Source organism: Myodes glareolus, chromosome 16 (genome assembly GCF_982192425.1).
Source record: "Myodes glareolus chromosome 16, mMyoGla1.1, whole genome shotgun sequence".
Classification (NCBI taxonomy): domain Eukaryota; kingdom Metazoa; phylum Chordata; class Mammalia; order Rodentia; family Cricetidae; genus Myodes; species Myodes glareolus.
Genome location: NC_142041.1, coordinates 62,413,823 through 62,437,582, shown reverse-complemented (window position 1 = coordinate 62,437,582; position 23,760 = coordinate 62,413,823). Strand labels below are relative to the sequence as shown.

The 23,760-nt window shown below is 43.3% G+C and overlaps 1 pseudogene; it reads left to right on the top strand.

Moving 5' to 3' along the window:
• The first annotated feature begins 6,276 nt into the window (after nt 1-6,276).
• On the top strand, nt 6,277-22,579 carry LOC125390878 (equilibrative nucleoside transporter 2 pseudogene; annotated as a pseudogene).
• Nucleotides 22,580-23,760: the final 1,181 nt, after the last annotated feature.

The following is a 23,760-nucleotide window of genomic DNA, read 5'->3' as shown; positions in this document are numbered from 1 at the left end:
TGATGCTATTTTGGAAAAAGAAGACTCAACTCAGATGTAAGAGAGGACTGATAAAGAGGACAGAATGCTTTGGGCTCCAGGCTGGGAGGTAAAAACGGAAGAACAAGAGAGACCTAGACTGGCCAGGTCAAGGGAGCGGCGTGGGAGAACGCTGAACCCTTTGTCAACCCCCCCTCACACACACACTGCTTCTGGTATGACAACAGATCCAGTAGAGGCTTGTGCCCCAAGACAGAACAATGCACAACCCTTGTGTGTCCTGAATTCAGAACTTAAGACAACATTGGCTGGTGTCCAGCTGAAGGGAAAACTTCTCTCTCCAGAAAGACGACAGCACAGCCTGAAAGCCTGGAACCAGAGCAGGTAATCAGATGGAGTAGAGACAACTCAGGTTCCAGGCAAGCACATAGCCAAACTCAGCAAAAAGTAAGTTGAAAACGAGGCCCGGGAAAAGGTGGTGCCCTCCCCACATGCACAAACTAGCCGTACTACTGGCGTTTCCTGCTGCTGTGGGGAAAAACCTGAGAAGACAAAGATGGAAGGGTTTGCTTTTGACACATCACGGGGATGTGGTCCATCCGTAAGGAAGGTATGAACGGTGGCTAAAGCAAAGGATAGCTGGTCACATTGCAGCTGCAGCCAGGAATCACAGAAAACTGGAAGTGTGGCCAAACTACCAAGCCCCAGTATCCACCGTCATCCCACAAGCCTCTGTCCACTAAAGACTAGGTTTGGAAACCTAGTGTTCAAAACCGTGAGCCTGGGGAGAACGTTTCCCATTCACACCACAATGCCGTCATTGGAAGAATCAAATGGAATGGAACAAATGAGATTTTAAACCACGCTTGATGCATATAGTTACCCTCAGAGGACTAAGAAAGGATAATGGTTCCTTTAATTAAAACAAGTTATTAAGAAAAACACCTGGAGCTCTTGCAAGCAGATCTTCGGTCGCTGAAAAAAATGCAGTAAGTGTGTTGGTTAACAACAACAACAACAGCAACAACAAAGATGACTGAGGGATAATTCCTTATTTGGATGTCATACCTGAAGGATTCTCCTGGGACACAGCTCAAAAGTCACAAATACAAAAATATTTTAATGATTTTAAAGATCCTATGTCTGCCCTGTAGGGATTACAAAAGGAGACACATGTACACAGAAAGGAGGAGGAGAAAGAAAATGAGGCGGTAGAGTATAAACATCCTGGAAAAAAAAATTACCCATCACAATGGACTCAACACATGTCCAGTATGATGAAAACAGATTCCTCAAAATACCAAGATGAAGTTCAGCATCTTGGAATAAAAACAAATGAAAATCAAATCTCATTCATACTTTCATGGGTAATTATAGATTCTAAATTAAATAAAGCAGTCTTGGCCATGATTTTTAAATCCCATAGTCATTCACAGTGTAGTTAAGAAATAAAGACATTTCCGACACACAAAAGCTTAAAGCATTTTCTGCTCTGACTTCAGAATAAAACGCGCCCTGATCAAACTGAATGAAAACAAGCAAAAGCCATCTAATTAAAGAAAAAGAAAAACTAGCTGAGTGGTGGTGACACACAACTTTAATCCCAGCATTCAGGAAGCAGAGGCAGGCAGATCTCTGCGAGTTTGAGGACAGCTTGATCTGCAGAGTGGGTTCCAGGAGAGACAAGACTGCTTCACAGAGAAACAACACTGTTTTGATAAAACCAAAAAAAGAAAAAGAGAGAAAAGTAGTCTGGGCTGGCCTTTCTGGTCTCTTAATGTCTGCATAACGCTTGGCCAGGACCTTCTGGCCTTCATTGCTTACAGTGAAAAGTCAGGTGTAATTCTGATAGGTTTACCTTTATATGTTACTTGGCCTTTTTTCTTTGCAACTCTTAATATTCTTTCTTTATTCCGTGTGTTTAGTGTTTTGATTATTATGTGGCAAGGGGAAATTTTTTTTTGGTCCAGTCTACTTGGTGTTTTGTAAGCTTCTTGTGTCTTCATATGATATCTTTCTTTAGATTGGAAAAGTTTTCTTCTATGGTTTTGTTGGATATATTCTCTGTGATTTTGAGTTGGACTTCTCCTTCTTTTATCCCTATCTTTCTTAGGTTTGGTCTTTTCATGGTGTCCCATATTTCCTGAATATTTTGGGTTAAGATTTTGCTAGATTCAATGTTTTCTTTGACTGATGAGTCTATTTCCTCTATAGTATCTTCAGTGCTTGAGATTCTCTCTTCCATCTCTTGTATTCTGTTGTTTATGCTTGCATTTGTAATTCCTGATCATTTTCCCATATTTTCTGTTTCTTGAATTCCCTCAGTTTGTGTTTTCTTTATTGTCTCTATTTTGGTTTTCAAGTCTTGAATCATTTCTTTCACCTGTTTGATTTCATTTTCTTGGTTTTCTTTAAGGAATTTAATGATTTCTTCCAATCTTTTGCTTGTTTTTTCCTCCATTTCTTTGAGAGAATTTTTCAGTTCCTCTTTAAGGGCCTCAAACATTCTCCTAAAGTTATTCTTTAGGTCATTTTCTTCTGTTTCATTCGTATTGGGGGTTCAAGTCTTGCTGTTGTAGGGCCACTAGTTTTTGTTGGTGTCATGATGCTCTTTGTGGTGTTGAGTGTGTTCTTACCTTGTCTACTCATGTTTTCCTCTTATTGTCTTCCAGGAACCAGTGAATCCAAGGCTCAGAAGGTTAGTCCTTGAGGCAGAGTTGGGACCACCATTCCAGTCACTCTGGAGATCACTCTGCACACCCAGAGTTCGCTCTGCAATCCCACAGGTTACCCTGCAATCCCAGAGATCATTTGGATCTGCTCCCATGGAGGTTGCTTGCTCAGGCCTGCTCCAGCAAAGGTGGCTGGATTGACCATGCTCTGGCAGAGGTTCCTGGCTCAGGCCTCACAAAGACTTTTTTTTTTAGACAAAATACTTTATTGTTTTAATGGGGTTTTTGTTTTTGAGAGATCAACCTTTACATGATATTTCAAATATTTATGAACCTTTTAGATAGTGTTTCAAAGAATGCTAATGTTTCAAGCACTTTGACTAAAATTTCTCACACAAAGTAACATAATAGGAATTGAAAATTACAAATACTAAAATACTAATTTCTAATAACATTTAGTTGTTGCTTTATACACTTATATGAAACATAAAATATCAGATAAGACACTTTTTTCAGAAAAAAACAAGACTTTTCTGGTTAAAACTGAATTAAAATCATTTATGCATGAGGGAAACAAATCTAAATCTCATTTTGGAAAAAATAACAAAAAACAGTTTATCCATTTCTATTCTATCCTATTTTTTAATCTCACCAAATGTTGTTGATAATCAAAGGAAGTTAAAAAAATAACATCTTGGGACTAAAAATAAAAGACATATCAAGCAAATGCTAGCAAAAATAAAGCAAGAGAAGCAACATTAATATCCAAGAAAAAGAAGTCCCAGAGACAAAATTCTTTTCAAGGGAAAAGATACATAAAGGATTTTGTTTTTTATTCCATAAATACTGTTGTTCACTCATTGCATTAGGGCCATTTTCTAGGTTTGAGTACTAGCTCAATACAAATAACAGGCAACACTCACGGGTGCAAGCAAGACAAAGACGCTCTGGTCCAGTCTTCACATTTCGGAAATTCAGAATGAATGCAAATGCAAACCTGTGCTCTAAACAATTGAGTAGTAATTCAAATGATAGCAACTGATGATCTCTTAGCTATAAATTTTCTTGAGTTAAAGATGTAGCACACTGATAGAATACTTATCTACCATGCAAAAAGGCCACAACTTCAGTCCCCAGCACCATCAAAGCAAAAAAAAAAAAATGGTACAAGTAAAGATTATTGTGTTAAGCAAAATAACCAGGCTCAGACAGATAAATACTGCATTTTCTCTCAGTTATTGGTGCTAGATTTTATATAAGTCCATAAAATCATTTATATGGCATGAGAGTAAAAGTGTGAAGAAGAAAGGGGAGCTAGCAGGAAAGTAAAACAGGGGACAAGGAAGGGGAATATAGGCATAACACATGATATACTTTTATAAAAATGTTTATAAATCCATTATCGTCTACAATGAACCTAGGACCAAAAATGTAAAGAAAGGAAGCTAGTCATTTCAATCATAATGAAAACTGTTCTAAACAGGAGAGCAAAAGCAAAGTCCCAGGGCAGATGTGAAATGGACACATTTCAGGTAGTATAAAATCTAATAAAAGTTAAAAACTAAAAGCCCAAAAACAATAGGGAAAAGGAGAGCTTTGTGAGCTTGGGTAAGTGCAATCTCGGTGTTGTGCAATTTGTAAGCAAAAGTTCAGTTTGCACTTTATTCTCAGTAGGACAAGAAGTGTGGGGAAGATTTTAGGGGAAGAACTAAAATGATTGAACTTAAGGATTTCCAGGTGACTCTGGCTGCTGAGTGGCATAGGAAAAGGTAAGAACGAAACCAGAGGCCAGTGGGGTAGCCACAGCACTAGCTATGACCAAAAGGGAATTTGCCTTCACTCCAATCATTTTTCCTGCAGACCTCTTCCAAACCAGCCTAGGCGCTGGAAGCTACGAGAGCCCCTTACCAGTGAGTGGAAGGTGATGGGGAGCTGTAGGAAGAACAGTCGTGGAGTTGCAACCATGCATTCAAACACACTTGCACACATATTTAAAAGCCAAACAACAACCATAATCCTTAAAAAGAATAATTTCTGTCTTCTTACTTCTAAAATGCTTAAAAGTACCTGAAGTTGTCGAAAAAAGACGTTTTCTTTTAAGATTCTGAGTTGGGCATAGTAGTGTACTCTGTGATCCCAATAAACTGGAAGCAGAGGTACAAGTTGCAGGTGCTCAAAGCTAGCCTGGACTTTGTATCAAGACCTATTCTATTCTTCTGAGTCACTGCGTGCACACACACACACACACACACACACACACACACACACACACACACGAGAATCTGAAATGTATTCAGCATCTGGAAGCTATAGATAATGTCAAGGTTTACTTTGCTCTTCCTTGCCTAAAGTACTGACAATTTACATTCCATTGTTTTTCTAACATTATTTCTTTATTGATTATTTGGGAATTTTGCATCATACACCCCAATTCCACACCCCCCTAAAATAATATTTTTTAAAAAATTAAGAAATAAACAAAACACTTTGCTGCTCTGTCTTTCCTGTCTCTCCAACACCTCTTCATTTGTCTTAGTGGCACTGGGAGCCTCTGTGTGGCACACAGTGTACCCTTTGGTCTTACCCACTCTACTTGCAAATGTCCATTTCAATGAGTTAGATCTTGTTCAAGGCCTCTGGTGTCTGGTGCACCATCGTCACTGGACCCGAGCCATGGAGATCCTACTGGTATCGTTCCACAGGACCGGTCCCTTCACATGTCCAGTAGGTCATAGATAGAGTAGATGTTAGGGAGGACCAACCCAAGACCCTGGATGAGGGCCTGGGTGGTATTGAACTGCTCAGTCCTGAACACTGGGGCCACCCACCTCCAGTATGGTGTAGAGCCAGCTGTCTCACACCTACGCCATCGGGGCCAGCTCTCCCTTGACCATGGTAAGGGGTGGGACCAGCTCTCTCTTCCCATGGTAAGGGGTGGGACCAGCTCTCCCTTGCCCATGGTAAGGGGTGGTGCCAGCTCTCTCTTCCCATGGTAAGGGGTGGGGCCAGCTCTCCCTTGCAAGTGCAGGGAACAGCTCTCCTGTGAGGGTTGTGGCCAGCTCTCTTATTACAGTGTACAGCGAGGGCCAGGGCCAGCAAATGGCAGGTCTGGCTCAGCCTGACCCTCGGATTTCATCATGTATGGCTTTTACACTCCCCTGAGGTAGCAAGGGCCCCAGACCCCAGCTGTACCAGGATCATGAACCCACACATGGCCCCTAGCAGCAGTTAGAGCCTGTACGATACCATTGCCCTGGGTGGCAGCACAGACCGTGCACATTGGCATGGCTCTCGCAGCAGCAAGGCTCTTAGACACCAACAAGGCCACGGGTTGCAGCCCAGACCCTAGGCGTCTGATGAATGTCCTCTGAAGGCAACAGGAACCACGGCTATCAACATAGACCCTGGCTTCTGCAGGGCCATGGACCCAGACATGGCCCTCAGCTGCAGCTTGGGTCTGGGTTGTCACCATGACCCTAGGTGGAAGCACAGGCCACCCAGATCAACCTGGTCTCGGCGACAGCATGGCCATCGATACCAACATGGACTCAGATGGCTGGCCTGATTGCTGGCAGCCACATGGACTTCAGTGGCAACTGGCCGCTCTAGGGACCTGGACCCAGACATGGCCCTTGGCAGCAACTCAGGCCCAGACATCATCATGGCAACAGGTGGCAGCGTAGCCCACCCAGAGCTGCATGGCCTCAGCAGTGGCAGGGCCTTCAGATACCAACATGGCCTCATAAGGTGGGCCAGACTCCAGGCCTTTGGTGGTAACAGCAACCAAGGACATCAACTCAAACCCTGACTGAAATAGGGCCATGAATACATTCTGTTATTTAACTTATCTTTGCATCCTAAACCTTATGAGCAGGCTTGTAGGCACCTAAAATAAAACTGTTTGATTTGGTTGCAGTTGCCTACTGATCTACAGAGCTCCAAACCTAGGTAAACAGAGCATCAATACAGTGACCAAAAAATTAAAGCCTTTCTACTTAGTAAAACTAAAGTAACAGCACAGCCAGTAGATAGCAATGATAAATCCTGGTTTTTCCTTATCAAGGATATTAGGGCAGAAGATTATTTTCCTCTGCTTCCTTTTCCTAGTCTCTAAGTGAGCTATTGGTTACAAGGCTAGATAGTTCATCAGATGCTAAAAGAGCTGGACTAACTGCCCAGATACTCCCTTGCCCAGCATCTATTTTAAAGTTGGTAATTCAAGCTTACTCAGTATTCCTAGATGCTGCCTGAAGAACACGATGCATGCTTAACCATCTCTCCATTTCGTTTTGAAAACAGAGCCCCTGACTCACGTTCCTGAGAACTCTCTCTTCCTCTTAGACTAATATCTTGTTTCTAATGTAAAGTATGCTCATTACAGTTATATTGTGGGACTGAATGACGTTTGGGCAGCCTTAGGAGAGCTTTGCAGTTTGCAGCCATGCAGTTAGTTCCATGGAGTGTAAGCTTAAGATGGAGGTGAACAGAAAAATAACTGGTCCTTCCCCTCTCTTATGCGGAGACTATAACAAGCCCTCTGCACCGAGGGGCTCAGACCCACTCCTACTCCATGGTTGAGCATCCTCTAGCATTTTCTCAGAGTGTTTATATGGGGATTCTAGTTCCAGTGTTGTGGTCAGTTTCCTTCTGAAACTCAATCACCTTTGCCTTCTCCTCTGGTGACCCGGCGTTCCTCTATGCACCCCTAAGGCACTATCTTCATGTTCCCCCTTCTACAAACAGATCCAGGCACGGAACAGTCTTTGAAATCAAAGGCACATCATCCTGATCCAAACTCTTGATCTACCATTTGTTCTGCCTTCCCCTCTCTCTGGGATCCTGGCCCAGATGGCACTTTTGTTTGGTAGCATGCCCTGCTCCTGTCAGGGAACAAAACTTTTCGTTTCTAAACATGGATGCAAGGGCTCACAGCGGATGCTGCTCCGCTGAGTAAGATAGTCTCATTTTCACACTGTTTCAGATTTGGGTCTGTTGATACCATCTGACCATTCCTCAAGTTTGTTGATGTTGACTAAACTGTAAATATTTTAGCAACTGAATCACCCATGTTTTAAAGACACTGTGCACTGAGAAAAACACAAGGCTCATTATCTATGGAATATATCATGTAACTTAGGCAAGATACCTTCGTATGTACAAAGGAAAATAGAAATGTTAGCAGATGGGAGATGTCTGCATTAATATATCACTCAAAGAACTGAGGAGGTATAACAACATTTCTTAGGAAGTTACTTGAATCCCAACAGGTTCAAAATTAGAATGACGAAAATCAAATAGCCAAACAAAAGCTAATTCTCACTTCAGGGCCTCCAAGCACTCAAGGAACAGCAGAGAGAAAGAATAACCTAGATGTACAGAGAGAATACCCGGTCTAAAAAAGACAATTTTCCTAGAGGTGGCAAATTGGAGGAGTGAGAGAAAAAAAATGATGACCTTACTATGAGAAATGATACATTATGTAACTAATTATAGTTCCAATTAAAATTCTAACTTAAAATGTATATAAAATTCTATGGTGAAGGACTAAGCATGAAACCAAAAGAAAGCCAAGTGTATTTCCTTAGAGACACACGACAACTCCTCCGCCCAGAGGTAATCAGTCACTTCCTCTGAGATGAAGGCCGAGGGTAGTCACCTCCTAACCCATCACACCGATCTGCTCAGTCCCCTACCTCCACTCTGCATCTCCTTGATCTTGTTGGTCCATGACTTGCCCGTCTGATTGCTCATCCGCCAAAGCCCGTCTCAGTTCTCACCTATTCTATAGAGGAATCTGCAGACGAGAACATCCAGTCCATGCCGCCAATGAGCCTCCAACAAACCATAGCCTCTTCCAGCTGAAATGCAGCTCCTGGTTTGTTTCTTAGCCCTGGTAACTGAAACATGGGTCATCATATGACTTCAGCCTTAAGTGCCTGGCATCAATTGGGTCTTGAAAATAAGTAGTTGATATTTTAATGAATAATATTCACTTGGTGTCCCACAGGATACAGCAAAAGTCTTAAAATCGATGGTGCACTCTAAGTGAAGATGATCTACACAGGTGAGCCGAGCATGTTCTGAAGGGGCGGATGGGCTTGGTCTACACAGGTGAGCCAAGCATGTTCTGAAGGGGCAGATGGGAGGCGTGGACTCCCACAGTACCCACGCATGTTTTGTTGTCTCTTCCTTGACCCATCCATGATGTCTAACAGATACCTATTTCAGGTAAGGTAAAAGGAAAATTCCTGGGCCTGGTAACAGCTGGGGCTGTACTGTGTTTGCTTGGGCAGCCCAGGAAAGCATTAGTTGATGTAAATCTCCCTTGAGGGCAGAACTTTGAGATGTACATCTGATCATTTACTTGACAAGAAAAGGAAAATTATTGAGGTCTATATCTTTGCTGATCATGGTCAGGGGATAACAGCATGGGGGCTTGTGAGGGAAAAAAAACATCCAGGAATAAAATCAGAATCTTGGTGAAAAGGTTTAATAGACAGGGCCAGTGTGGATATAAAGCATGAAGACACCCCTGGAAGGATCGGTGCTGAGGGGTCTCTCAGCAGTCAGAAGGATGCATGATGCTTCACCCAGTGTTTGCTTAATGGTTCCAGGTAAGTATGCCATGAAGGTCACACTGACCCCCCAAAACTTACTGAGCTGCCCAATTTATGAGTGAGCAACCAGTAAGCAGTAAGCCAACACCAATTCCCTGGTATGACACAGTACTCCAGGCGTTCAGCTGGTCTCCAAAGGCAGGTAAGTTACAACAGATCCCTTTCATGTTAGAAAAGGTTTCCATGTGTCCTTATAATTAGGTCCATGTTCTGGTTACCAGTTTGCCTTCCCTGCCCAGAGTGTTTTCCATTCAGGAATTTACAAGATGCTTTTGTTACTGTCAGTGATTTCCTGTAGAAGGAATCTCTTAAACAAAGAAGATAATACATGTGTGCTGTTTACCAGTCTTAGCTTCTCAAACCAACCAGCTTGATAGAAATGTAGAATGACCACCAAAAGATCAGTTACTGCAGATAGCTGGGAAACCACACAAAAGTGAGGCCGGAGCCAGCCAACTGGGTTCAGCATGTATCTCAAACCGCGGTGTGGTCCTTTGTCCTCCCCAGCCAGGGTGTGTAGGTCCAGGAACAGAGGCTTAAGAGCTGCCAGCATTTCCTCTCATCATTCTACCTGGTGATTTATTTTTTTTAACTTTGTGTACACAACTTAGAGGGATTCTATATTCTGCCCACATGTCTCTGACCTCAGTAATAGGTCTGGAAACCTTAGTGTCAAGAGACGCTCACTTCTACCAGGAAACACGGTCATCATTCTGATGAATTCTGAAGTTGTTCTTTGGGCCTTCTGAAATGCTCATGCTGTGAATTAACAGACAGAGCAAGAAGGTCATTCTGCTGTCCAGGATGATTGAGCTCAATTACCAGGAGGAAATTAGATTGTGCTCCACAATTGGAACAGAACTGCCTATGCCTGAAAGACAGGCGTTCACTAGAACTCTCCAAAACCCTCCTGACCAGGTCAAAAAAAACACTACAACCTAATTAGAACAAAACACCCAATACCAGATCCCACCAAAAAAGAATTTTGGAGCATCCCCAGGTAAAGGATTCTGTCTATGTGTACAGCTCAGTTCCAGGTGCTCTAATGAGCACCAGAGCCAAACTGGCTCAGAAGCTGAACTGCGTTTCTCGGAGTTCTAGAAGCTGGAGGTCTGATATATATACTCGTGTTCCATAGAGAGCCCTGATCCAGAAAGACAGATGACTTTGGTTGCATCATCATGTAGCAGAAAGCATGGAGCTGAAATACACTCTTCCATCATTCTTGAAATGACAATAATACCATTCACGAACTGCCACCCCAGAACCTCACCTAATCCTAATTACTTCCCAGAGGCTCCACTTCCTGATATCGTCACATGGCAGTCAGGATTCAACATACAATCTTGAGGGGAGACACAATCACTTGATCCAAACCATCAGGGGAGATGCCAGCCGAAGTTGAGGCAAATGGCTGCTGAGTAAAAGCAGTTATGATTACTTAGTAAGTCTTGTGAAGATCAAGCAAGGAGAAAATATAGTGGCTATATTTTATGGGAATACTTTCTATCTCTCCTTCCTCCTTCATACCCTCATCACCTTAAATGAAGGATAATGGCATGGTAATTGATAGCCCAGCATACAGCTGAGAGCGTGGTGAAATTGGTAGCATCGATATCAACAATACGGTGACTGCCAGAGAGCTGTGTGTTCCTGGTGTTAGGGCACAGACTTGGCTGCATTAAGTGTGGAAGCAGATATAGAGGCAAGGGGAATGGACCCCTTTTAAGCAGATTCTTCTCCCCTTCATCTTCTGCTCCCAAAAGGCTGGCCTCCAAAGGCTAGATCAGTGACTCTCATTGTCTCCTGGCCTCTGGTAGTGCTCAGACAATGAAAAACATCTTTGAACGATAGAGATCAGAGGGCAGTAGAGTGGGATGAGTGTTTCCTTCCACATCCCCCATTTTATAATTACCCCATCTCTACCTATGCCCCTCAATATAAGATGTTAGCTCTGCTTTACCCAGCTCTCTCATCAACTATTCCAAAAATATTCTCCTCTCATCCATCCTTCTGAAGCCTAACTTTCAAGCTCCTAGCTTCATCTTTCTCCCTTGTAAGTTATACTCTACCCTGTATATAATTTTATTATTACGTTCTCTTCCATGTCTCTATCAGCCTACTGCTGAGATACCAGTGAGCATCCTTCCACTGCCCCCACCAAAGCACGAGTTCCCTGAAGGCTCATCTCTTCAGGGGAGCGATTTTCAGGCTATAAACATGTGGGGACTTCTACAGTGGACATTTTCTGCATACAATGTCAACATTCACACTTGGTTCTCACCTCCCCATTGCTCCCCCTCCCCGACCCTAGGAAGACTCTGCCATCCCTCTCCCACAGCCTGAAGCTTTGGGGTCCTTCACATGGTCACAGCTGTGTCCATAGTACACATTCACTCAGGACTTACTCACTCAGGGATTCCTCTGATTCTTATGATATTCTATAGTAATTAAGGCCTAACTAGTTTGATTAGTAAGATTTACAACAAAATAGGTTTTATTGACATTAGAAGAATAAAGAAAAAATCCAACAATTAGAAGTCTTGTGATAAATATAACACTACTCAATTATTTACTACACTGCTTTTATAATTTTAATAGTTGATAAAGATATGGTGGCATTTTAGCCTACATGACCTCAGATAAACCAAAACAAAATTATTTTCAGCTTCAGGTTAGCCAGTTGAGGGCTTAATCTACACACACCTAAGCCTAAGCCTCTAAGTGCTTACCACGTGACCTAACCAAAGTTTTCAAAAGTTGTGACTTAGCCACAAGTATATAAAGACTTACACAGAACTTGAACCCTCTCTATTAAAAAAAAAGGAAAAGGAAAATCAAGAACAGTAAATCTTTTTTCAGTTTACAAAAGTAACATACTAATACCAGTGTAACATTTTGCTCAAAAACAAATAATGCATCAGTTTTTTTTCTCATCAATTGGTGTAGGAGGTTCTTCTGTTTGTGTGTTGCTTTCATTGGTTGAATAAAGAGACTGCCTTGGCCTTTTGATAGGGTGGAACTTAGCTGGGTGGAGTAGACAGAACAAGATGCTGGGAAGAATGACAGACAGGCAGTTGCCATGGTTCTCCTGCCCGAGACGGATGCTAGTTAGACTCATGCCAGTAAGCCACAGTCAAGTGGTGATACACATTAATGGAGATGGGTTAAACAAATAAGTGAGGGTTAGCCAATAAAGGGCTGGAGATAATAGACCAGGCAGTATTTGAATGAATACAGTTTCTATGGGGTGGCCGGGACAAGCAAGGAGCCCCGCTCCTTACTACAATCAATGTGACAAAATGTCTGACAAAGGTAACTTAAAGGAGGAGGGTCTATTGCTTCCAAATCATTCAGGCATGCTGGTAAATAGTCCATCCTTCATGGTAAGCAGGTATAGTGGCATGAACATGAGGTGGTAGCTGGTCACATTGTATTCATTTGGTATGCAGAGAGAGGTGAATACTGGTACCCAACTGACTTCCTTCTTGCAGTCAGCCAGAATTCCACCTCATGAGATGGTGCCATCTGCACTCGGGGTGGATCTCAATTAATACTTTCTGGAAACATCCCCCTCGACATACCCAGAGGTGTTTTCTGGATGATTCCAAATCCTGTCTAGCTGACAATCAAGATTTCAACTGGCCCAGACCTTGTACAAAAGAAAGGTCATATAAAATCATATCACCTAGTGATGAAGTTGCCATCTTTTTTTTTAAAGACAAGATTTTATTATGCAACCCTGACTGGCCTGAATGAACCTAGGAACTCACTATTGCAGACAAGGTTTACTCAAAAAATCACAGAGATTCCACCTGCCTTTACCTCCCGTGTGCTAGGATTAAAGTACCACCACTCACAGCTTGCTATTTTATTTTGAAGTTATACACTAAAGATAGTCCCACAGTGACAAAAATCAGAGCAAGACCTTTCTCTAAATATTTTCCCATCAAGTGACACATTATTCTATGAGATAAACAACTAAACACATGCTTCGATCTCACATGATATCCTTAAATAATACTGCAGATAAATTATGCCAAAGCTCAACAGAGACAGCTGTCAATAAACTAGATCACAGATGGATTAACTCCACCAAAATACTTTTCTACTTGGTAAGTCTGGTTTCATTGCAGTTACTGACAGGAAATACTGAAAAGTACTTTTTGTGATAGTTTAAACACAGCATTTGTGAGACTCTTGGGTACCTAGTTTAAAAAGAGACTTACCAAGACTTCCCACAACAAAAAGAGTTTATTTGGGGTTGGAGAGACGGGTCAGCAGTTAAGAGCACCTTGCTACTTTTGCAGAGGACACGGGTTCAATTCCCAGCACCAACATGGTGGCTCACAACCATCTGTAACTCCTGCTCCAAGGGATCTGACCTCCCCTTCAGACCTCCATGGACACCAGTCACAAACATGGCGCACTTCCATGCAGTCAAAGCACTCATACACATAAAACTGACATCGATCTTCTTTAGAAGAAATTTATTTCAAAGTTTCCATGGCAAAAGAAATTTTCTCAGCAGAGAACTTACACAATGAAAATAATCAAATCTGACCACCCGTTGGGCAATGAATATGGCCTCTTTTGTCACCATGCCCTGCTGGCCTCATTTAAACCACACTTGTTTGGAGCAGTGTTACAGGATTTCTGCAAGTTATGACCTGCCTCTGTTCATGTAGAGTTAATGAGGGTCATCAACATTACATTTGTCTCAGGCTTCAGACCCCTCCAAAGAGGACAAAATAAGTTTGTCAGGCTTTTACCTGACCGTGGCTAATCAACCTGCACCCCTCTACCCGTGCCCATGTATTGGAAAGAACATTATTCTGAATCATAGTAGCTGAAATTCAAATTTCATCATTTTTTTTCCAACACACCGACTCTGAGGTCCATTATCTCTATTTATTAAATTGGACGATGAATAACCACTCTACAGAGCCATTATCGGCTATCAAAAGGGCACAACACCTATTTGGCTACCAGATGTTTAACAAGAGACAGCAGAGCAGTAGTCAGTGTCCTTGCTGATCACACCTATCCAGACAGCCAAGATTCTACTCTACTTTCAGAGAACATTCAGTGGTTAAGAAGTTAACTTATTCAAAATTATCCAGGAAGGCAGGGTGAATCACTAGTGTGTTGGCTGTAGCTTTTTCAATGATATGTGCTCCACTGAAGCAGATTTCTTGAGGCCATTTTACTCTGGAAAACATATTTATGATTGAGAGGACAGGATTCCAGCTCAGCTGGAATCAGAGAACCAGGGCAGGTCAGAATGTAGGTAAAGTCAGATACTGTGGCCCATGCCTGCAATCCCAGCACTTGGGAGGCTGAACCAAGACTCCAACAAGTTAAAAACCAGTTCAGGCTACAGAGTTCAGGGAGGGACACACTGAACGTGGTTTGTGATTGCTAGGCATGTAGAACAGAAGTCGATGGCTTGCTCAATGTGTGTGGGGCCCTGTCTTCACCTACATTATCACCAAACCAAGCAAAACAGAGACAGCAGAACAGAGCACAGGGAAGGCCTGTCTGTGATAAACCCAAAGTGCTCCAGGGGCACTGAGAAATGAATGTTTCTCGTTTTTCAGTATTGATCCAGGCTTAATGTCCTCTACAAAGCAACTGACTGCTTTCCAATATTGCCATACACCAAAATGTTTATCCTGTGATTCTTGCTGGGTTTTGTTGCTTGTTAACTGTTGTTCATTTAATCATTTATGCTTTTTCTGTCACATTAGCGAGTGCCACATAAATGAAAACAAAACACCCAAACCACTTGAGACATCTAGCCATGCATATCTTGTATAAACATGACAGCAGAGAGGGCTCAATGGACCTATCTAAGAAAACCATAAACCCCTGAGTCCAGTCATGTGATAATATTATTATTGGCACAGGAATTACTAACACTTTTACAGAGAAGTTAATATATCATATTACCTAATAGCCTTCTTTCCTCCCCCTCCTTTTTCAGACAGTCTATTTATGAGTCAATAATTTGGCTCATTCTTTCAAGATATCAAACATCAATTTTCATTATTTGAATAGTTAGTACAGGAATGGTTTGAGGAAGGATTAAGAACATTGAGTTTTACAATAAGCCACACCGGTGGTGGGTTTTGATGGATGAACTGGCTTGCTGTCTTGTTGTTGACTATTATTTTTCTGATAGCTAAGAAGTCTATCAACAAACATACTAAGCTCCAGCAGCTGCCCAGAGCTAACTTTGCTTGGATCTATTTTTAAAAAGCTAAGTTTAATAACAAGCCCTACCCAGTGTCTCCTCTACTGTTTTCTATCTCCCTACAATTCAAATCATAAGCGGATCTGAAATCCCCAGATTCTTACACTGTGTCACAAACCCCTGGAAGGAAACCACTTTGAAGCTCGCAACACATTCCAGTTAACATGCTGCGTCCTGGGCTCTCTGCATTCCCCATTTGCAGCTTCCTTTAAATCTAGACAGCCTTAGTTCTGGCTAGCAGAGATGCGAATGAAGTACTTCTCAGCAGCCAGTGCAGCTGGACCAAGGGCTCAGGTGCCTGCCGCCCGCCTGCCTGCCAATGGCCTGTGTTTTGGCTTGGGGTTGTCGGGATGGACATTTACTGTCCCTATGGAATCTCATGGCAGGCTGGCCAGTTGGCATTCTTCTAATGCTACGAGATTAAACACCCACTTAGGTGTGGTGCCTGAGGCACCGTCAGCTCTGACTTTCTGGTATCTGCGTTAAGTGTGGCCTTTCCTTTCTCAAATACAGAAGTCCTGTTTGGATGAAGAGGTGACTTAAAACAGTACAGAGACTGTATTTAGAGGGTTGCCCTTTTGTTTTATATTTGTATATCCAAGCAGAGAAGCCACTACCAACACCAAGAGACAGATGTCAAACGAAGAGCCAGAGCTCCAAATTACCTAGACTTGACTTCTGGGAAGACTGGAATGACATACCTGGAAGTACATCATCTTAACCTCTCTGAGAAGATGGAGACACACTAATTTGTACCTCAGAAGTGAGTACTTGCTATGAATATTTACCATAAGTATGTATGATCCACGAAGTCAAGTTCATAATAAATTCTGTCCCCCCTCAACTGTCTTTGTTTAACAAGACAACCCAAATTTGCTTTGTCTTCAGTGATCACAGGGAACGCAACAATGGACAGAAAAGCAAAATGCTTTCTCTCTCATGGTACCCTGGAACATGACTGGGGTAGCTAGTGTTGCCTTGCTTTTCAGATGAACAAACCGAAGTGAAAATGAATAGTCACTTTTCAATAGTCCCCCCGAAAGAAAGAAAGAGAGAAAGAAAGAAAGAAAGAAGGGAGGGAGGGAGGGAGGGAGGGAGGGAAGAAAGAAAGAAAAGACAGGAGTCCAAACTGTATCTGGTTCAACTGACCCCCAAACCCTGTTCTTTTATTTCAATTCTATCATTTACTTGGAATTACTACTCTAAATTACTCCAAGTTGTCCTCTCTATTTTAGCAGACTTGATGAATAAAATAAAGGGCACCATCACAGAAAAATTGTAAAGCCAGGGGTAAGCCCATTCTGGCTCAGTGTCTGTTTCTGACAGTAACAATCAAGATCCCATCTCTGGGAGAATAGGGGTGCCTCTGTGTGGATAAACCTCAGAAGCTAGATACTAGAACCAGGAAGGACCAAGAAGATGATGGCCAAAGATCAAGGTCAAGATGTGATGAGTTTGATGCTGACATTTTGAGGTTGAAAAGACAATGGGACCGCTGTCCCAGCTGACAAGCAATGGACCCCTGGCTGTTCTGCCCTCATCTAAGGACTTGTCTGTTACACCCAGTCTGTGGCTACCCTGGGAAGCCCCATGCAGATGCACAATCTGATATTCTTTCAAACCTGAACCCCAAAGTCCTGAAATATAACTTTCTTCTATGTGGTCTCCAAGAAAGCTTTATGTCAGTGCAAACACATCTCAGCTTTATAATTGGAAGATTTCGTTTCAGTTGGCACTGCTTCACTAAGTCATCAAAATCACTCTGTACAGTGGACAAACTGGTATTTCATTCATGAGGAGTTTGAGGACTAGAGGTGTCAGCGAGTAAGAGGTGACACCTGACTGGGAACCCAGGCATCTAACTGTACATCTTAAGTCCTTTGTATCAGACCCTGACCCTTGTGGTAGCCATGGGAACCCAGTCGCTCCGCCTCCCAGTCTCCTGCTGCGATGCATAAAAGAAAATCTGTAAACAATTGCTGAATGGGCTCAAAAGGAGCAAGGAGCTACATATTCCTTCTTTTTTTTTTTAATCATCAATCTGCCTTTCTCTTGTATTCTGAATGAAGCGCCAGGACACTAAGCCAAAATAATCAACTCACCCTCCTGTCTTCATAGTGTGTCATGTTGCCACAAGCCAAAGCAATAACTGAACCAGGTCAAGACTCCCATAATCAAGACTCTCATATATCTAGAAAGATACTCCATGGGGAGGGTCCCGTGAAGCAGTGGGAAACAGCAGAGGAAGAAGCAAGCTCCGTCTTTGCCTAGTAGACACAAGAATGTGTCAGTGTGCTATGCTGTAAGAACCTGACCCATGTTTCAGAGTGTGGGTGGAACGGAGAGAGATGCTTAGCCCAGTGAGACGCTGGACTTCTCATGCATACTCTGAGTCTCTTCAAGTTCTTTATATGCTTTAAATTGAATTTTGGTAGGTTATATGGCTTGGGGGATTCATTCATTTTTGTATAGATATTCTGGTGGGTTGGTTTTTCAAGAAGTTTTTGAAGTATTCAAGAATATTTCTCTGGATTTCTTTGGAATCTGGTTTAATTTTCCCTTCTGTCTCTTATTTTATTAATTTGAATCTTACTTCTCTTTCTATTGGTTAATTAGTCTAGGATTTCATCAGTCTTATGTTTTCAAAGAAATGCTTTTGCGTTTGATTCTTTGTTCTTTTAGTCTCCATTTCATTCATTTCTGCCCTGATCCTGGTTATTTCTGACTCTATAGCTCTTAGGGTTGCTTTCCTAAGACCTTGAACTCTGTCACTAGGCTAAGGAATGTTTGAACGCAAGCACTCAGAGCGATGAATCCTGTCCTCCGAACTGCTATGCTGGGGATATGACTTAACAGTTAAAGCTTTCTCCTGAAGCCCCTTCCTACTTTTGCCGTGGCCTACAATTAGCTCAACATTGTGTCATTCAGTACCCAAGTACTGTGTAATCTCTGTGGTTTCTCTTCCCACTGGTCTCTATTTTTATGCCACTATAATCTGATAAGATATAAGAAATAATTTGAACTCTTGTATTTGTTTTAAAACTTGATTTGAGAAAACATACATACAAGTAACATGATATGGACTAGACAGTTTATATTTAGGAATACACACACATGCGCACAGGCACAAGTGCATCCAATATCAATTGTTGCAAAAAAGAGGCCATGAATTTGACAAGAGTAGGGACGAGTATATGGGAGGGTTGGAGGGAGGAGAGGAAAGGGAGAAATATTGTAATGAAAACACAATCTCAAAAATAGACAAAAAAAAAAAACTTGGTTTGAGGCAGAATCACACTAGGATGCCTAAGCTGGGCTCAAACTGCCAAATTCAAGCAGTCCTCCTGCCTCAGCCTCGAGAATAGCTTGGGCTACAAGTGCGCCGCATTGCACGGAGCAGAAACATTCTTGCTTATTCTCCACAGCTGGTCACCAAAGTGCTTATGGATAATACTTCCTATTTCTTTGTGATGAGATGCGCCTCCCAACAGATATTCCTACTATGTGACCACATTTCTGTTGCAGATTCTGACATAAATTTAGGAATCCTATCAAACAAAACCTTCCATGGTGAAACTTGGTGTCTCCACTGAGAGAGGAGGCTGTCATGGGTCAGGAGCCTCAGTTGCCCAGCATCTTAGTCTTACCTGGGTAACATTAATCCTTTTTATCTTTAAAGATTTTTTTTTAATGTTCGTGTTTTGTGAAAGTGCTTTGTCTGCATGGATGTATGTGTATCACACGCATGTCTCGGAAGAAGGAAGAGGGCATCAGATTCCCTGGAACTGGAGTCGTAGAGAGCTGTGAGTTGTCATGTGGACGCTGGGAACTAGGCACAGATCCTCTGGGAGGTCCGCATGCTTTACCACTGAGTGATCTCTCCTGCTTCAGAGGGCATTAATCTTGAATCTCCCTCCCACAGAATGTAACTATGGAGAACCACACCATTTGACAATGTTCTCCTGTAGGGAGACTAACATTTGCTCTTTGCCCCCCCACGCACACACACAACAATACAAACCATTGTCATTGTTCTTGGTTACTGCGATGTTTGATATTAATTATCAGTGTGACAGGATGATCACCCAGGAGACAAGTTTCTGAGAATGTATGGAAGGGGTGACCTTTATTAGTTCACTGAGGTGAAAGACTCACCCTAAGATTGAGGGGAAGCATTTCTTGGGTTTGGGTCCTGTGCTACACAAAACGGAGCAAGATAACTGAGCCTGAACACCCACCGCTTTCTGCTTCTTGATCACAAATGCCATGTGACCAGCTGCCTCAAGCTCCTGCCTCCATGACTTCCTCGCCATGAGGGACTGTTCCCTAGAACTGTGGATCAAAATTAACTCTTCCTTCCCTAAATTACTTTACCAGGTATTTTGTCATAGCAAGGAAAGTAACAGATACAGTGGCCCACCAGAACTAGGTGGAAAGAGTCTGTTGCTAAAGACATGGCACCTGCTGGTGGCCGAGCATAAAGAAATCAGTCTGGAACTGAACTAAAGAGTTTCTCCATGGTACCTAGCTTTTATAGTGCCAGAAAGTGGTACGCAGTCAGCTGAGGGAGAAAAGTCATCAGAAGTCTTGCAGCTGTGGACCCTCTCTACTACAGTATTGACTGGCCGGGCCAGATGTGCCCACTAGCACAACAGTGGCTTGAGTAACCAATTCCTTTCTAATTGGTGTGCTGGCTAGTTTTGCGTCAACTTGATGCAAGTTAGAGTCGTTTGGGAAGAAGGGACCTCAATTAAGAAAATTCTCTTACCAGGCGAGACTGTGGGCATGTGTGACCGTTTGAATGTAATTGGCCTCCATATACTCAAAGTTAGTATTACTACTAGGAGGTGTGGCTTCTTTGAGGTAGGTGTGGCCTTGTTGGAGAAAGTGTGTTACTGTGAGGTGGGCGTTGAGGTCTCATATGCTCAAGTCACTCCCAGTGTTTCAGTTCACTTCCTGTTGCCTGTGGATCAAGACGTAGAATTTTCAGTTCCTTCTCCAGCACCGTGTATGCCTGCATGCCACCATGTCCCACCATGATGGTAATGGACTGAACCTCTGAACTGTAAGCCAACCAATTAAATGTTTTCCTTTGTAAGAGTTGCCAAGGTCATGGTGTCTCTTCACAGCAATAGAATCCTAACTTGGCATGCTTGCAGTACATTTTCATGATAGAAGACTGATGTGGAAAGGTCCAGAGCACTGTGGTCACTACCCTCCCTAGGCTGGTGGATCTAAGGGCTATGAGAAAGCAAGCTAAACATTCCAAGAGGAAGAATCCAGTAAGCACCACTCCTCCATGGCCTGTGCATCATTTCCTGCCTTGATTTCCCTCAGTAATGGATTATGATCTGTAAGGTGAAGTAAACTCTTTCCTCCCTGTCTTAGTTATGGTTAACTATTGCTATGAGGAGACACCACAGCAACTCATAAAGAAAACATTTAATTGAGGGAGCTCACTTACAGTTTCAGAGGTTCAGTTCATCATGACCATGAAGGGCAGCACAGCAGCGTGCAAGGAGACAGGGTGCTGGAGCTGACAGGCAATAAGAAGTTGAGACCTCAAAGCCCGCCCCCACAGTGACACATTTCCTCCTTTTCAACAAGGTCACACCTCCTAATAGTGCCATTCCCTTTGGGGGACATTTTCTTTTAAACTACCACAGTCCCCAGGTTGTTTTAGCTCTTAGTGTTTGTCACAGCAGTAGAAACCCTAACCAGCCAGTTGGATTCGATGCCTCCACCACTGGAGGGAATTCATACCTATTACTGCAAACCTGATGAAGTCGGAGGCCCTGTTTGATGTGGGGGTGCAATACCTGCTACTGTTGTTTGGCTAAAAGGACATGGTGTCAAGCTGCCTTCTAAATATTTGTTAATAGTCATACAGCGTCAGTGGTCTCAGCCTTAGTGAGAAGCGTGCTTTTGCGGTAGTGAGTAGTTAACGCAGACGCTCACAACATGTCCCAGTGCTGAGAACTGACGACCCAAACAGGACATCTGTGTCACCCTCTACTCCAAGGCCCCAGGAACACTGCGGAAGAGGAAGCAGAAAGTAAGTAAGACTGGACCTCTGTGTCCCGACCTTGGGATTCGGGAAGACCGGCTCCAGTCGCTGTCCTTTGACCCCCAGCCCCGCAGAGGCTCAGATGCGGCCGCCCCGTGCCGAGCCTGGTGCACTGGGCTGCAGCAGCCGTGGTGTGAGAACACTCCCCTCGGGACAGCTACCACCTGGTCAGGATCAGTTGCTTCATGCTGGGACTGGGCACCCCCCTCCCCTGGAACTTCTTCATTACCGCTATCCCGTACTTCCAGGGGCGGTTGGCAGGGGCCAATAGCACAGCTGAGGCTCTCTGAGCACCAACCACACCAGCCCCACAGACTCTCACAACTTCAACAACTGGGTGACGCTGCTGTCCCAGCTGCCTCTGCTGCTCTTCGCGCTCCTCAACTCCTTCCTATATCAGTGCATCCCTGAGGTGGTGCGTATTCTGGGCAGCCTGCTGGCCCTACTGCTGCTCTTTGTCCTGACAGCAGCATTGGCGAAGGTGAACTTGAGCCCTGGGCTGTTCTTCTCCATCACCATGGCATCCGTCTGGTTCATCAATTCTTTCTGTGCAGTGCTCCAAGGCAGCCTTTTCGGGCAACTAGGTACCATGCCTTCCACCTACAGCACCCTCTTCCTCAGGGGCCAGGGCCTGGCTGGGATCTTCGCTGCCCTTGCTATGTTCATGTCCATGGCCAGTGGCGTGGATGCCCAGACCTCTGCCCTTGGCTATTTCATCACACCGTGTGTGGGCATCCTGCTCTCCCTCCTGTGCTACCCTAGCCTGCCCCATCTGGAGTTTGCCCGCTACTACCTGGCCAAGAAGCTGTCCCAGGCCCCAGCTCAGGAGCCAGAGACCAAAGCTGAGCTCCTTCAAGCTGGTGAGAAGAATGGGATTCTCATCAGCCCCCAGAAGGCAGGCCCAGCTCTGGATCTTGACCTTGAGAAGGAGCCAGAGTCGGAACTGGAACTAGAGGAGCCCCAGAAGCCAGTTTCTTCAGTGGTGTAGCCACTGTGAGTTACAACCAGGCAGTTGTCCCCCCCTCATGCTCACACCAGCAGCCTTAATTAAACTCAGTGGCTCATTTAAGAGCTGGGGAGAGGGTGGAAGGGGAGCTTGTTGGAAAGAGGACGAGGTCCAGAGGGCATGAGGGGGACAAGAGGCAGTAACAGAAAGTTGCCAAGATCCCTCATGTACATCATTTAATTGTCAAAGAATACCTTTAAAACTGGGCCATTGCTCTACAAGACATTTGCCACCAAATCTGATGATTTGAATCCAGCCACAGAGATAAAAATGGCGGAAGGAAATAACCAACTCCGGCAAGTTTCGTCATACCTCTGTGCAAATCCATGGCACACATGTTCCCTGATCACCATGCACCAACACACACACACACACACACACACACACGTAAATAGATGCAACTGTAAAAAGTTTAAAGAAAATAAGACTTTAAAAAAAATTAAATCTTGTTGCCTGCTGTAGCTTCAATAATTTTATACCACAAAATGAAGTAACTGATAAATTTATAGAGAAAATTTGTAACAAATTTATTAATGTATAACAACACAGGAGCTATACACAAAGTGGGATTCAAAAGGCATCTGGAAATTGATGCTTATGTAGAGTAAAACAAAGAAGCAGGAGTCTGAGAAAGCTACAGAATGTTGTCTTGTTACACAGATGATGTTTCCTAGGTAACAGTCACCTGTGGTCATCTCTGGGTCAAATATAAGACCCCAATCTTTTTTTCCTGTGAAAAGATCTTTGCAAGTCATAAAGGTCTGTATAAAATAGAAATGCTTGCTTATATCTTACTGGATATTTATCTCACTAATAAAAGCATCTTTTATAGATAAAAATTTTTTTAACAAAATGACTTTCAGAGTCATCCTTGTGTCCTTAGAGGGCTGCAGTTTCTCTGAATAAGCAATTCCAAATATGCCTAGGAGATCAGGGTTTGGTGGCACATGGCTGGAATCTAGTCCTCAGGAAAGCTAGGGGACAGCTGGACAGATAGACCAACAGTTAGACAGGCAGGCAGACAGACAGATACATGCCAGAGACATGTACCTGGGGTTGGGCTATTTCATTTTCCCAAACCCTTATTCCTCAACTCAATGCACTACCGATGCCTTGTGTACCCAAGACTGATTTAGATGAATTGAAGGGGCATAAGGCGAATA